Source organism: Panulirus ornatus, chromosome 33, assembly GCF_036320965.1.
Source record: "Panulirus ornatus isolate Po-2019 chromosome 33, ASM3632096v1, whole genome shotgun sequence".
Lineage (NCBI taxonomy): Eukaryota > Metazoa > Arthropoda > Malacostraca > Decapoda > Palinuridae > Panulirus > Panulirus ornatus.
Window position 1 is genome coordinate 18,434,389 of NC_092256.1, and position 17,500 is coordinate 18,451,888.

The 17,500-nt window shown below is 45.3% G+C and overlaps 1 protein-coding gene across 1 annotated transcript in view; it reads left to right on the forward strand.

Annotated features, from left to right (window-relative positions):
• LOC139759541 (uncharacterized) overlaps positions 1-17,500 on the forward strand; it is a 58,535-nt gene that overhangs the window by 22,281 nt on the left and 18,754 nt on the right. The gene's annotated exons all lie outside the window — the stretch shown is intronic.

The window sequence follows — 17,500 nt, forward strand, 5'->3', positions numbered from 1 at the left end:
CACCGTGTCCTGAATTAGGTATGTCATCCGCTCTGTTTCTGTCATGGATCTCAAAGCAAGGGTGGTTTCCGGGCTGCCCTGGGTCTGACGCGTGGATGGCAAAAGAGGTTATACATCTAGGTCACAAAGGATGGCAAGAGAGACTGTATATCCAGGTCACAAAGGCTGACCTCATATTTCGCACATTTCTCTACCGCTTCCACTTTAGACTTACATCATACTGAGGTCGTTGCTGCCATCCTGTAAGACATGCAAGATTATCGAATTGCATATATACATCGTTGGGTCAACACTGGAATATCCCAAACCATTTCGTTCGAGAGAAAAAAAGCCATTGTCCTTTGCCTCCGTTACTTTCGATTTCACAAGAGATCAAGACCTCCAGAGCCACCTGGTTACTGGAGGAGTCGCCAGCGGTTCGCGAATACAGGACCCTAAGTCAGGTCCTCGTCAACTTGTGTGTGACTCAGGGTGTGATAGTAACATGGGCGCTGAACCATTTATGACTTCGTTAGGATCCGTCATGCTTGACAGGCCCTTCACTTCCAGCTACCCATCTGACTGTATTGCATGACAACCTGTTCCCTCCAGCTCCCCCCCCCCCCCCAAGACCGTTGACCTCCTCTCATGTTGCCTTTACGTTGTCAAGTTTCCAACACCTCCATGATGGGACGGGGGATTGCTTCCTCATGTGAAGGGCCTTGGTGACCCCAACTCTCCCTGGCAAAGGGCAGATATTCTTAATGCGTAATGCTAAGTCGCAGGCATGATGGACGAGAGAAACAGATCTGTCTCGTTGGCACTGAAGTGCATCCCAGGCAGTAGGGTGGACCAGCATCATGGAGGTGTCCTAGGGAGTGGAACTGATCGATATCATGCAGGTGTCCCAGGGTGTAGGGCTGATCGGCATCATGGGAGTGTCCTCGGAAGTGTGGTGGGTGGGAGCACCTGGTTGTTTAGTGCCTCTCGTTTCCCCTCCCCACCAACACCACCGCGATGGCTCACGCAAGGCGGACATGCCCGAGTTGCGACAGATGACTTAATACCCTTCTTCCTCCCTCCCTTTGCTATGAGACGCCCTCGCCTCCTCTTACGCCTTCCCTCCTTCCCTCCCCGTGTCGCCGCCTCCCTCACTACCTTCCTCCGATTCAACTCTCCTTCCCGACTGCTTCTCCTCCTCTTCCTTTCACGTAATGGAATAGTATTTCTACATCACATTAAGCCTCTATCTCTCTCTCTCCCATCATCAAGCACCTCCACATACCCCATACCTAGAGGCCTTGCCCTAGCGCGGCGGGGCATACGGAGGGAGTCGGTTCCCTGCGATGTTCTCGCTCGTCTGGGGCGTCACGGTGGGGCGGGGGCCAGGGCCAGACAACCTCAGTCATAAACCGGTGTTAAGGTGATATTAACGTGGGTGGGAAGCATCACTTTCCCACGGAGGTCGTCCATAGCCATGAAGGTCGAGGTGACGTGAAGGTTGGTGGCGGTGCTACAGACATACGTAAGAGCATTCCAATAAGTAGGTGTTCGGTCAGGTGCTGATCTCTATCAATGTATCTATCGTGTTGATCTCTATCTACGCATCTATCATGTTTCTTAAGGGTCTCCTCTCTCTCTCTCATATATATATATATATATATATATATATATATATATATATATATATATATATATATATATATATATACAGAAATATATATGATTTTCCTTATCTTTCAGTTCCCATGCACAATTGAACGCCAGTCGCCCGTCACATCCTCTACTTAAGACACCCTCACCCTTAACCCACTGTGTACACTTCTTCACCCACCGTCTCAACCCCAACACCCACCCACTACTAATAACCTCATTACCACCAACCTCATGACCCATTCGGCCATAATCACCCACCACTAAACCTCACATCCACAACCCGACAAGCACCCACTGACAACCTCACAACCATTACCAACAACCCAACGACCATCTACCACAACCGCCAACCCCACCACCACACTGCCACGACCCCATTCATAAACACAGTGGGATCCCACTGACCAATACCATCTCTTTGTTACATCCTCCTGACCTAATCACCCATTGGGCTGATTAGGCTCAAATTACCACATCCAGGCGGGTCATTAGCGGCTCTACCAAGGCCAAGACCAAGTCAGGTTATGACTCAACGGTTGAGGAGTTCTTTTAAGGATCAGTGGAGTGATTCAAGTCTCATGTGATGCGATGGTTGCGGTGGTGGGGGGAAAAGTAGAGTTCAAGGGAGAGTATTTTCTCACTCGCTTGGCTGCTGCTGAAGATGATATAATTGTACGATTCTTACGCTGTGTGTGTGTGTGTCATGTGTGTACGTTACGGAGAGAGAAGTTTGCACTTCTTTGCCCCGTCTCTTAACCTTGTATATATATATATATATATATATATATGTACTATGTCAGTACTTGTGAGCCAGATGTGGAAATTTACGTGTTCACTCATTTTTTTTTTTCGAGGGAAGGAAGAGGTGATAACTGATTTTTGGTTTATATGACAATTATCTAAAGTATATCTACGTATCCACCTGCACACACATGCATCCCAGGTACCGATTTATCGATCAGCCCTGAGGGAAAGATGACCAACTGTGATTGGCTGTGGGCTAACAGCCGGACCAAAAACTCGAACCCAGGATGGCTAATGTGTGAATCATGGTCGGCGACTCTAACCACTACACCACGGAAGCCCGAATGTGTGTGTGTGTGTGTGTGTGTGTGTGTGTGTGTGTGTGTGTGTGTGTGTACGCATAGGAGTAAAGATGCAATAAACGTACATACAAGGCTACGAGACGGGGCAACACCAGTGCACAACTCACTTCCCGTACCACACACAGTAATCACACACACACACACACACACACACACACACACACACACACACATCTTGGGCAATTTTCGACACATCCCCCGAGTGTGAAGTGTTGCGTGGGTCTTGCATGACGATATGATAATACTTCTGGAGAACGGTGAAGAAGCAAGGATGCAGCTAAAACAACTTCCTTGTCCGACATAGCTTTCAATACGCCTCAAGGTCGCTTGTGGATCATGGGTTTTGGAGGCCGGGTTGGACGTCTCGCGTGTGGTGGCATGCATGAAGTTGACCACAGGTGTATGCATGACTCCTGTACTTCCTGCATGAGTATAGTTCTCAAAAGCCTTTTCCTCAATTGTCCTGAGATGGTCTATTGTTTCTTAAATTTGTTTTAACACAAAGAAGTGCAGTGGAATTCATAGTATTGCTTCGACTTATCATTACTACCTCAACTACAACCACCACGATAATGATATTGAATCAAGAAAGGAAAAGGTAACCTAAGCGGACTATGTAGCCAGCCAGGCAGACTGAACTGGTCCCTCATGTTTATAGCAACGTCTTAAAAAACTGGGCAGTCAAATCCTATCGACTGGGAGATCTGAACGGTGACTTAAGTAACCTAGGAAAGAGGAGGGGGAGGGAAATGGCCAATCACCCGCACAGACTGAAGGATTGGGTAACCACTGGGACACAGGATGGTGGCCTTGAGGACCTTCAGTAATGTCGCTACCTGGACTATGGAACGACAAAGGATAAAGGGTTGTGGAAGAGCAAGGAGACAGCCGACGATTTCATATAATCCCACCAAATATGTAAGATTATTCAACGCAGCGATCGAGGTAACAGTAACTGTACAACGCACTGTATGAAGTATTACCCTCCAGACAGAAGCAAGAAATATCAAGAGCGCAAGAAAAAAAAAAAAAGGAAACATTATCATACATCTACCTACGTCTTGTTTCTAAGAACTACAGTAACATATCGTTTCTTCTTTGCACAAACGACTTAAATAACTTCCTTTGCAAAGGTGGTACAGAATCTGTCGGCGCTGCGGAGTATGAGAGTGACAGCAGCGAGTCGAAAGCTGAAACAAGGAAGTGATAGCCAATAGCCTGGGCAGGAGGCCTTCCAGGCGCAGAACGAGTCGTCTACATTCGGGAAATAGAGCGGCTGCCGCGTACACTGTCGTCATCAACTATCGTAAACCAGAAGTTACAGGTAAACTACGCGTCAACATGACCTTGAACAGGAGATTTATTTGCTTAAAGTCAACCGCTTCAAAAAAATCAATTTGCATTTCATTCCACACTTCATCCATCTCTCTCATACTCCTGTCCCTCAGATGACTTCCTGTTGTCAAAGATCCAAATCATTTCTAAGACTCCAGGTACCGTCAACACATATCTTGAATGGTATTTAAACATTTATTCTTGTGGTTCTTTCCTGAGCATTTAAGCACTGCATTTCTATCAGTTCTTTACACGAATGACCGCTTTGTCATGCCCCGAGAAAAAATTGAACTTTAGGATCAACTATTCCATCAGCCTTTACGACAAGGCGGTCATCCACTCATTCATTCCTGGCGGTCGCACAGTCAGTAACTGAATACCTCCTGCCTAGAAGAAGGTATCCATCCCCTTCTAACCAGTCTCTCAGTCGACCAGTCATCTGGTAACGTATACAGACTGATGGGAACGAGACAGTCAAACAGTTTGGAGACGAGGATCTCCAGACCTTTGACCCAGCACGTAGCCATCTTCTGCGCCGGGTGCCGTAGGGCAAGTGGAGGTAAGGGAGGTTATACAGAGAGGGAGGGATTAAGGGGGGAAGAAAAAGGAGTTCCCTACTTCTTGAAGGTGAACTGCTTCGTCGTCATTTTCCCGGGAAGATGAGCGATCCTAACCATCCTCATCATTGGTCATGAGGTCCGCCACTCACTGTCAGAAGTTGAGAAAGTGTAATGTCACTTTCATTGTCATTCGTTGGTCTGTTGTATGTCGTCATATTCTTTTTTTTTCGGCCTCTTTTTTTCTCATCATCAGGAATATGTGTTGTCATTTTCACTGTTCTGTATCGTCTTTTAACTCGTCACACCCCATCGCTTGTGTCATAATCGGAAAGTGAGCCTTCATATTCACCTCCCACCTTCTTTCTACCAGCATCATCTTAGATATATTTCATGATCATATCATCTTCCTCATCTCCAGCACCCTAACATCCCCCAGGAATATGAACAATCACCATCCCTTTCACCATTAACAACACGGAAGTCATGTTCTAACATTCCTATCACCCTCAGGAACATGAAATAATCTCACTACCCACACATTATCACCTCTCTCATCGTCGTACTCAGTACACAGACCAGCCTCAACAACATCACTGATTCTACTCAACCCTTATCTTTCTTATCTCTCGGGTAATCCATGCCCTACCCCTTCGTCGACACTGTTATCACCAGCTGGGCACTTGCATCAACCTCACATCTTCTCTGGGCATGATGTTGATGTAGAAGGTGTCTGGATGGCCAAGCTGTGATTAGCGTTTGATCATGGACTACCTACCTACCTACCAACCCACCTCTGGTGGGGGATGGCTGCCGTTCCTCCTCCTCCGTGTTCGTTGGGAGGAGGAACTGTGAGAGAGAGAGAGAGAGAGAGAGAGAGAGAGAGAGAGAGAGAGAGAGAGAGAGAGAGAGAGAGAGAGAGAGAGACTGCAGTGGAGAAAATGAAAGAGAGAGAATGGCATCAAAAACCAAAGGAGAGAATCGTTGCGTTGTCCGTTGGCGATTCCTCCCACACACCCCCTCCCCATACGCCCCCTTCACCACACCATCCCTCCTTCCCAAAAAAAAGAAACCTAGAGTAGAACCTGAAGGGATCTTGAACCTCCTCATTCCCCCCCCCCCCCCCCCCCCCGGAAACTTGAGAGTGTGGGAAAGAGAGAGAGAAAAAAAAGAATCTTGGAGTTCAGGTAATACATACTTCCCTGTAGCGAGAGACGGGATGGCATGAATTGAGGCCTGCGTAGGCCACAGAGCTCATGGAGACGCAGGGAGGAGGAGGAGAGAGAAATGGGGGTGAGGGAACGTCCTGTGTGTGTGTGTGAGAGAGAGAGAGAGAGAGAGAGAGAGAGAGAGAGAGAGAGAGAGGGAGAGAGGGAGAGAGAGAGAGAGGAGGGGGGAGCGAGAGAGTTTAAAGGTGTCGGGAGGTTGTCAGGATCAGTGTTGCGAGTTCCGCATACTGGCAGTGTGTGTGTGTGGGAGGTCAGCACGATAACCCCAGGGTAGAGATGAAGGAGACACATACACACACACACATACATTCACTCTCGCCCCACCAACCAGCAGGATTGAATCCTAAACAAAAATGATATGATTCCAGTGTTGGCTATTTATATATGAATTGTAGGGAATGGAGCAGGAAGCATAAGGTGAAGTTATAGGATGAGACATGGAGGAGTATGTCTTTCTCCGGGGAGGACCATCACTGGAACCTGTGCTGCGCGGACCAGGACCTTGAACACCATGCCCACGCACCCGCTATACTGCCACTCTAAAAACTGGACCGGAGGTGGGCCATCTTCCCTCCTCACTACTAGTGGGAGGTGGGCCATCTTCTTTATTCACTACCAGTGGGAGGTGGGCCATCTTCCCTACTCACTACTAGTGGGAGATGGTCCATCTTCCCTGTTCACTTCTAGTGGGAGATGGGCCATCTTCCCTGTTCACTTCTAGTGGGAGATGGGCCATCTTCCCTGTTCACTTCTAGTGGGAGATGGGCCATCTTCCCTGTTCACTTCTAGTGGGAGATGGGCCATCTTCCCTGTTCACTTCTAGTGGGAGATGGGCCATCTTCCCTGTTCACTTCTAGTGGGAGGTGGGCCATATTCCCTGTTTAGTAAGAGTGGGAGGTGGGCAATCATTCTCGAGAACTCTTGGACGAAACCACTTTGTGGTAGACTAGAGAAGCAGGTTTACACACACACACACACACACACACACAATGTTCCCGCTAGATTTGCTCGAGTGGTTGGCCTAGCTTGTTTCCTTGTCACTACTGAAAGTTGTCTTCGCTCGTGGGCGCATTGAGGATTCCATTGGTATTTCAACTTGACTCTTTCGACATCTTCGTCTTCGTCGATGGATGTGTGTGTGTGTGTGTGTGTGTGTGTAAATCATCCCTTTCCTGGTAACTCTGTGCTTAGAAGATACCCAGAAACGATTCACCTGAACGCTTGCGACACGTCCTTGGTAGACAGGTTCTGTGTAATTTATAACTAACCCTCACCTATGATCAACGATCGTTCTAGCCTTTAATGTTCTTTTTTAATCCTTTTCCTCATTTACCTAAAAGACTTTTTTTTAAGTTGTCGTCGTAGTTTACCACGACTATGCTGTCTACGACCAGGACGAGTACTCCGCACCACTACCCTGTCGTGTCCAACCTGCGAGAGGGTCGTTTTTTTCCCAAGGGCCTTCCTGTCACGACCCCACTGGGATCCTCGGTGACCCGAGTCGTGATGACGTGTGGAGAGGGATTGGAAGAAGGTGAAGCAGGAAGAGGAAGAGCAGTAGATGAGGAAAGGGTGGGAGGAAGGGAAATGGAGAGAAAGAGATGGGGTTAGAGGGAGATGTTGAGGATTGCACTAAGTCGCTTCTCAGAAAAACAGATATCAAGAGGATTTGAGACGTTTACCAAAACTCAAATTCAGTGTTAACTTTTGCACAACGGTATATAGCAGAAACGATTACACACAGACACACACACACGCAGACACCCACCAACACTCACACACTCACACACACACACATGAATGGAATAGAATGACTGAGGACATGGTTGATACCAAGAGCATACATAGATTTAAGTAGATGTATTGTGGTAGAGAATGTTTAAGAGATGGGAGTCCCACGAGTGTAAACTCCCTCCCCGTATAGCCTCAGATAGGTAATTAACACACAGACACAAACAAACAAAAATACAATAAATCAATAAATTTCTTTAAAGATGAACCCACGCCCCGTCAGTGCCCCACTAGGACAGTATAACCAGCCACCATTTTCACTGTTTCGTCTCATTTCTTGCAGAAACAAAATCCCCTTCCTTAGTTCCCAGTGAGAGTCCTTACGCTATCCCTGATAATGGCGAGTGGTGCCACGTATTGTGCATAGTGTATGGTTAATGTAGCGGTGAAATTAACCGCTAGGTAGGGCTTACTTTAGCAGTAGGTTGTGTAGTACGAGTTAAAGGGGTGCTAGGAACACGTAATCACTCTCGGAATTGGAGGTACATGATGTGAATGGCGCAATAAAGAGGTCGAAGGGCTGTGCGTTGCGGTTTCCAGTCGAGGGCGGAGGGGGATAGGGAGGGACATGGTGGGGGTATGGGGTTATGGGGGGGTCTAGCCATCAGCCTTGACAACCGAGGACCAGGATCATAATGGCGTTTGTACGCACGTCCTCACCTCTGTGTGTGTGTGTGTGTGCGCGCGCACAGGACCTTACACATCATTTGTATATGACGACAAGTCTTTGATGTATATCAAACTCTTTGTTATCTATCTTCATTACTTGGAAAAAAAAGCAACGAGAACATCGTATGCATTAGGCGTGTTGCTTCGGGCCTCGACAAAAGACTTCGAAGCTTCGGATCAACCCCGGCAACCTCCCTGAAGCTTTGGATCACCCCAGCAGCTGCCCCTCCTCCCTACCGTGTTCCCACGGGTGCCCGGGATGGTTCGTGATCCTGGGGCCTCAGGATCCTTCTCTTCTCTCTCTCTCGAGGAACAGATAAACACACTAGCATCCTAGACACAAGGTTACCCGCTCAACGGGTCGTCCCTTCATCCTCTGCATGCGTAATAAGGACGAGTTCCATCCTCCTATTCTCCACTTCCGTTCGCCAACCGGAGGACGTAAAGAGACGTGTTTAACTCAACGAAGCGGCTTCACCAGATCCGATTAGAAAACGTTCAAAGAGAAATAGCCTGATAAAAAACGGGCCTCTGATACTGGTTGTAGGAAACTAGTCCATATGTGCTGGATTAAAGTATACGAGACTGATTATGCAAGGCGTCACAAGACAAATGAAGAAAGTTTTATAAACATAATTCATATTGTGGGTATTCGTGAGTAGTTTTATTTCACTCTAAACGGTCTGATGGAGCAGATGGTTCGATTTTCTTCCTATCTTATCATTTCACCTACGGAAATATATATGTTGGTCTATGGACGAATGAAGGAAGGGAAGAGCGTTTGCTGTGGGAGACGTAGTTTTCGTCTCTCGAGTTATGAGGCGTAGCTGTGAGACACACTGATCAGAACTCTACCCATCTACACACTGGCTGACAGACCGTACCGTCTGCCTGTCACTCAGGGAACCATAAACCAGAAGAACAGAAACATACGTATCAAATATTGCAACGATGGTCAAGAAAACTCCACCAATAACCAGTACCGCACAGTGGTTGATACGAATACATTTTTGTTTTGGCTTTATCCTTTACCAAGAGGCCTAATGCAAAGTATCAAATTACGGCAAACATTACATTCATAGAGACGAATGGTATTCGGGGTTTAAACACGAGTGACACTACCAGTAAATCGCAATGGATCAAAGTACACATCATGAAGTGTAAACAAAGGTACTTAGCTGCTGGATCTGTTATCTTGACCGAGTCACGAGAGGCGTGCTGGGTTGACCTGGCCTCTCCTATGCTTCACCACCTTGATCTGCATTCCTACCTCCTACCCTGGCCCACTTATAAAAAGTGTTGACCAATTAAAAGCTAACATACAGCCTGTTGGCCAACCAGGCCTTTGCTCATATCCCATGGGTAAGAAACTAGCCATTCTACAAATGATTAGTGATTTGGCTTATTTACCGCCAGTGTCATCAAGACCATCGTCAACGTCAAGTCCTAACCATAAAGCGAATAAGAAAACTCTAATACCTTCTTCAGGCGTTTAAGATAATCATGAGGTACATATTCGTTCTCACAGTATATACGGTCCCACAGCGACTTAGGGGAGTGTTTGTTGACAATCTAAGGGAATGTTAGTGCGTCGTCAGGTGATTCGCTCACAATTGTTGTTCGCTGGGACAGCGTTTGCTGATTGATTGAGAAAGTTCGTGTGGTTCTGTGATGAAGTATACAATGATTATTTTTTTTTTACGAACACACATTTTGGATACAGTACTTAACGTAACACACACACACACACACACACACACACACACACACGTACTCCCGGACACCACACAGTGGACGTCTACCAACCCAAGACTGAATTATTCAGAGTAAAACCCAAGTTGGAATTCCCAGCATCCTGCAGCGTGTGTAAAGCCCGCACACGCCAGCCCCCATCGGGGTTGGGTACCGGGTCATGCAGGGTCGACACAAGGGTCAGTAAGAAGTGGGTCACGGGGCCCCTGGAGGTCAGCAGTCGCCAAAAGCTTAGATTTTACAAGAGGCTACATGTGACAAGCAGGCAGGCAGGCAGACACTAGGGAGATGGGGTCATATAAAAGGGTCGTTCTTTTACATTGGCTTGGGCGTCACAGGGAGGCGGTACTGCCGGGAAAAACCAGGTTATATAGCCATACTGGTCTGACAGACCTGAGGCAACTCCTGTAAAGATCTGAAGGAATTCCCTGACGACTTAATTCCTTTTCTTTGATAACGTGATATTTTCCTTCTTTTCTTGAGATGTCGTTTCGCGTGACAGATGATAATGTTCGAGTAAAGTACCTCACAGCGAATTTACTGCTGGCCTTCACGAGCACGTTCTGAAGGATTATTCCTAAAAGAAAAACATGATGAAAATGGATGTTTACCGTTTGTCCTGATTCGTGTTCTTTTAACTAAATCTCTTAAATGTTTTGAGCTCGCGACCCTGAGCGCCGCCAATTCCTGTGGCTGGAGCCAGTATGTATCTCTTTCCTTCTTTTTCAGTGTTTCCTATCTACTCAACAATTCTTTTCAATCACCTTTCTTCATTTGTTTTAGAAATCTTTCGTATATTCTGTTGTTTGATGTAGTTATTATCCGACTGAAAGTTTCAATGTTTCTGTCCACCAGCCGTCTTAATCTAGTTCCAAAATTAGGCTTGGGTTAACTTTGATAGTCAACTGGCTTTTACGTTTTCTTTTGGGTTAGAAGCCCATCTTACCTAGCCCTCTCTGGCTTGCTTAGTTCCACGTCTGGGTTTTGGGGAGGCAGCAACAACATGTCGCCTTGAGCTTTACTTTCACCACCACTACGTCCACATCCCACTGGTTCATGTCCTTAATATTCAAGGACAAACGAGTGTCTCCTGGCTCAGGCAGTGCCAGGGTGTATAGTGTTGACAACTAATGCACTGACGTCTTCCATTTTGAATCTATTTCCGATGCCATGATTCGCATTAAAGTACTACTACTACTACTACTACTACTACTAATGCTAATACTACTACTCTTAATACTACTACTGCGACTGCTATTATTATCATTATTGTTATTATTATCATGTAACGCTGGGACCTCCTCTGCTAGGAAGCTGTCAGCTTTAAGGTTGCGCTGCACTCAGCAGCAGGGACAGGAATTCACTACGTCCATATGATCAGAACAGTAAAAGAAGGAGAGAACAACACCAAAGAAGACACACACTCATCCCCAGACGCTAGCGCAAATGCTTCACAAGTGCTGTGTTTGTGGCTTGGGTCAGTCAACCAACAGTAACTCAATTCCAAAGCAATTTCAAGAGCGGTCGAAGCCAATCCTGCTTCATCGGGATTAATTCATAGGCTCCAGATCCTCGGCCAGTCATGATCCTCTTAGACCTGATCCTCTTCCATTACATTTACAGGAGGTAATCAAAACTGTAATTTTCTTTAATGGCACAGGATCCTGTATTTGGAGAGACTGACGATGTTCAACCTGAGGGGAATCAAGATCATCTTAAGTGATAGCTTGACCAGTTAGAAGAGGTTCTGAGCGTCTAATGTCACAGATTATAGAACCTTGGATAGCAAGAATAAAACACAGACTATAGATCCCCGTGTATGATAAGAATAAATAGATTACAGAACCTTAGATAATAAGAAAAATGATAGATTACAGAATCTTTAAGGATAAGAGTAAATCACGGATCAAATAAGCTTTGGATGATTAGAATAGATTACAGATTATATAGCCTTTGGATGATGAGAATAGACCATTCCTTACATAAGCAACCATCGCCTACCATCTCGTCCCTCCGCTTGATAGATACGCCTTCACATTCCTAAACAATTATCTTCAATTGCTACCACTCTCAGTACAGCTAATGGTTTCTGACCAACCCTGATTGCTACATCTGTCACAACATTTATCATTATCGTTCAGAGAGAAAAAAAATAAATGACAATCACCTTCACCTTCTTTGCCTCTTCTGATATACTCATCATTTTCCTATCTATATCCTCCCCGATGTCCGTGGTTGATCACCCACCCACTCCTTGCATGATGTACTCTCTCTCTCTCTCTCTCTCTCTCTCTCTCTCTCTCTCTCTCTCTCTCTCTCTCTCTCTGACTTGATACTGCGACTTATTCTGTTAAAACCAGGTCGCGTTGTGGCGGGCCATAGTGTACGAGAGAGCCAGAGACAATAAGCTAGCCAGCGTCGGTCGCCGGGCCATATCTGGGGAGCGCCTGTCTGCCACAACATCACGACCCGGATTTCAAACCTCGAAAAATGATCGAGACTCGCTGTGGATTACTTGTCCCAGCATTGTGCCTACCGTCTGGCTGCTAGCCACCGTGCCGTGGGTTGAGGCTTGACCCCCTTTGTTATATGGAGGATCAAGCTACAAGGCAACCCCTAGTATATGCCCAGGGAACTGAAAAATGAAAGAAATGTAGTTTGGGAAGGCAGGTTTGTGTGAGGAGGTGCCAGGCCGAGGCTCACGTGTGAAGGACATCCCCAACAGGAACCCGCATCCTGCCCGAAGCCAGGCTCTACCCTCATGAGGAAGGACAGGCTTTGTTTACGTAAAAGAACCAGTTGCTAGATGAAGGTATGAGTATGGGAGGCATGGCTGAATGAAATGTGATCAGATGTGAGTGATTTATCGATGGTAATGAAAGAAATGGAGGATTAAGTTAATGATTAATGTGGATGGTAATACTGAATTAATAAGTCACTGAATTATACATATATATATATATATATATATATATATATATATATATATATATATATATATATATATATATATATATATATATATATATATATATTCAAGCTGTAAAACTTGGTCTTTTCTGTGGTGATGAACAATTGTTCATACGGAACCACGTCATCCAAACTTCCTTTCTTTATGCCAACTACGTTCTCGTCACCACTACCAGTCACTGTGACCACTCCACTCCTCAGCCTTGAGGAGGTAAGAGAATTCCTTTTTCCTGTCACAGTCCTGGAAAAGAGAGAAGGGGAGGGTAGTCTCCACCCTTCTGGAGTCCCACCCACTGAAGGCCTCCATTTCCGACCATAAACACCCCTATCTCCACCCTCATCACCCATCATTCTTTCCTCTACCCTATGTTCCTCTCCGTCTCTCCTCCATCATCGCCTCCTCCTCCACCTCCTCCTGCCGAGCCAGGCAGTGTATGTATGTGTGTATGTGTGTGTGTGTGTGTGTGTGTGTGTGTGTGTGTGTGTGTGTGTGTGTGTGTGTGACCTCAAGGTGAAGGATTAGTAAACTGGTTCCTGCTCTGTCTGTCTGAGGTCCCGCTGGTGCCTTCTTCTGCTGTCGCCACCTCTGCTGCAGGTGCTGCGTCAGAGCTGCTGTTTATGCTGCTGCTGCTGCTGTTGCTGCTTGCTCTTGAGCTGCTGTTGCTGCCGTTAAGTCCTCTCGCTCCTGTTAACAGGTTCCGTTACTGTTATGTAAATTGGTTCTGTCATTGTGGTGTTGAAGCAGTATTTTTTTCCCCCAGTTCTTATTGCCCCTGTTATGGCTGGTGCTGCTGTTGCTGCTGCTGTCCTCCCTACAACTGTAGCTGCTATAGAAAACGGTGCTTATCCCTCTGCTATTTTTTTTCTCGTAGTTTCTGATGACGTCGTTTCAATATCGAATCCCTGAACCTCCAGGCGACACTAGAAACTCACTTGCAGTCAGATCTCGAGAGACTATAACCGATGACTGAGATCCAGAAGTCATTGCGTCGCTTCCTCCCAGTCAGTCAGCAGTCATTTCTCAGGTCAGGGAAGTCAGTCACATCCCTCATCAGTCACTCAGTTCCCCCCTCACCTCACTTTCCACACCGGTCACATCTCTCATTTCCATACCCAAGGCCAAACGCGTCTTCAAGCACGCAATCCACATCCTTGTTAACATGTGTGAACATAGCAACCTTCCATGTGTGGTAAGACATGAAGCTACGATACGTGACCCACGAGCGTCAAGTCACTCCCTAATTCTCCCCAAGACTCGTTAAGTCACTCTCTATGCCTCCTTAAGACTCGTTAAGTTACTCATCCGCCTCCCCAAGACTCGTTAAGTCACTCTCTATGCCTCCTCCAGACTCGTTAAGTCACTCATCCTCCTCCCCAAGACTCGGTAAGTCACTCCCCCTTAGTATGACCTGGGGTTCAGGGGTAACGGATCAAAGGGGCGGTGCATCTCTCTGGGGTGGCTTTGTGGAGATGGGGGTCTTATTCTTCTATGGGTAACCACAGCGGGGGCGTGGGAAGTCTTGGCGGGGTGAGATCCCCTGGGGTGATTAACTCGTTCGTGGGGAGGACGTAGATCTGGGAGAATAATCCAGACCCCAAAGGACTGAGCCAGAGAGTTCAATTACGAGTTCGGAGTCACTCTGAGAACCTATGCACAAGTTGACTTGTTCGAATCTCTGATAACAAACTGGTTTTTTTGTAGGATGTTCAGAGTCGTAAACAGCTCAGATCTAGTTTGTCCTTAGTTTTATTGTCGTCCGAAGATGGGACCTGAGCGTGGAAGGCCTGGGAATGTGTCATGTTCGAGGATTATCCTCCTCTTCCTCCTCCTCCTCCTCCTCTTCTTCCTCCTATCCCTCTTCCTCCTCCTCCTCCTCTTCCTCCACTTCTTCTTCCCCTACGTTGCTTGCACAGTATGCTCTTCCAGGCCATTGTCGTCCTGTGGTTAACATGCATCTTACTCACAGCCAGCCCAATATTGTTTCCTTTACCCTCTGTGGCAGGCTGTACCATAGGGTGCCTGATGGGGGAAACCTATGGCATCTACTTTGTACCGTCTTCTACCAGGTCTGTACCTGGCTCTCCTTGCATCACCTAGCACTTTACCTGTCGTGGTACTGTGTTATCTTGTCCTCGTCATACGCACCACATACTTCAGAGAATTCGACCAGTTTAGATCCTCTTTTAACACTTTTGATTTTACCTGTCCTGCCTCTAATTCTACCTTTCTTATACTCTATCTCTACTTTCGCCACGGATCACTGAATCTTCGTCTTACCACATGTATGTTTAACTTGAATTTACTTCGTGTTATGCTGATATATTCAAGCAATTTCACTCCTCGAAAACACAGACCAAAACACGAAAAGCTAAATCATTGCGGAAGAAAAGACTTTGTGGGCTAATTTGCATACAGGCAAGCAAAACTACTGAGGACTAATTTGCATACAGGCAGGCAAAGTTCCAATCTGGCAGTATCCTCTCTTTTCAAAACTATTCATCTATCATTCGACCTTTCTTAAACCCCTAAAGACGTCACGTAATTTCCCCACGAAATCCAGATAAACCACGAGTAGTGTATTGTCTTCCTTGGTAAACTTAGTTAACTCTGAGTGGCATCTTTGTATGACCCGTCGTCACCCCATGTGAACTCGCGTTACTCCTTGACATTTAATAATCTCTCCCGATCTCGTGGACACATCTGACCTCCACCAGAAAACACATCTAATCCCCAAATAACTTCACATGACTTTTTATGGTTCCAAATAACGCATTTACCAGGATGAAAAACTTTTTAAAGACTTGTAGATCTTGATAGTTATATATATATATATATATATATATATATATATATATATATATATATATATATATATATATATATATATATATATATCACGGAAGATACAACAAGATTCTGTGTCACAAGTATTCAGAATTACACGTAAAATAAAACAGTGAAATACAAGATTTGTTTGCCACGAATTCTCAGCATTCTGATCCGCAATTTCCACGGAGGGAAAATTGCCACCTCCACGGGAGAAGGCATCTTAAAGACGCTGCGGTGCCGTAAGGAGGCCATTGTTGCAACCCGACCACCGCCAAGGATATTGTTTATAACATTAGTGCAGCCGACGGCCGTTAGGGGCCTACAGTGTGTGACGAGTGGGGCGACAAGGAGGACCTAACTCTCCCGGGGAACTAATCCTTCCGCATCCGTGCTCGTTTTATAGGATCGAACCCCTGTTCATTGTCGTATCTCGAAGGATCCCTAACTTTGTCCTTTAGGATAGCATTCAACACTATAAGGACATTAAATCAGATTTTACCTCTTCTTCGACGTTATCTATGTACAAGTTTTCCCTACTTCCCTCTTTCAATGATGTAAGAACTTCCGCAATGCTGTTCCTGCTAGACCCATGATGACACAACGAACAGAAGAAACTCCTATTTTCATCAGTGAATCGTAAGTCTACAGTGTGTGTGTGTGTGTGTGTGTGTGTGTGTGTGTGTGTGTGCTCGTGGAGGGAATTATATGTAAGTTTCTATGTCGGTGAGTGCACGCACTGATTGTTATGTGTAGATATTATGTATTTCTATGTTGAAGTTTTCGTATTTTTGTACAGACTTGTGCTTAAGTATATATATATATATATATATATATATATATATATATATATATATATATATATATATATATATATATACATATATATATATATATAGATATAGATAGATAGATAGATAGATAGATAGATAGATAGATAAATAGATAGACAGATAGACAGATAAACAGATAGATAGATAGATAGACAGATAGATAGAGATATAGCATAGATCGAAGATGGACCGTTTATTCAATCATTTTCATCCTCAACATTTCCAATTCACTAAGCTAGCAAGAAATCTCTATGTAATTCGAAGCTTCATCAAAGCTTGGGACACTGTCTTCTAATGACCAGGCTAACGAATTATGAGAATGGAACCGCTAGTTTTCGCCAGCAGAAGAGGCTTTCTTTTTCCTGTGCAACGTCTGGTCCTCATCTGTGCCATGAACAGGAGATTAGATATCACGAAATCATGGGCTATGTGAACATGGTTGGCCTTTAAAGAGACTCATACTTCAGAAGATGTATCATATCATATTACATAATTACATTAGAATACATTAGGTTATATTAGATTATGTTAAGATTATATTAGAAAAAATGGGTTTGTTTATCAATCATATCATAATATATCGTATTACATTATCTGTATTATATCATATCACATAATTACATTAGAATACATTAGGTTATATCGAGATTTTATTAGAGAAAACGTGTTTGTTCATCAGGAAAAAAGAAGAAAGCATATAATTGCCTCCTTTTCCTGGAAGTGGTTCGATCAGCGATACCCACTGAAAAAAAATAATTCCCTCTGGAACACGGTATCTATTTTTCCCACTTGTAAA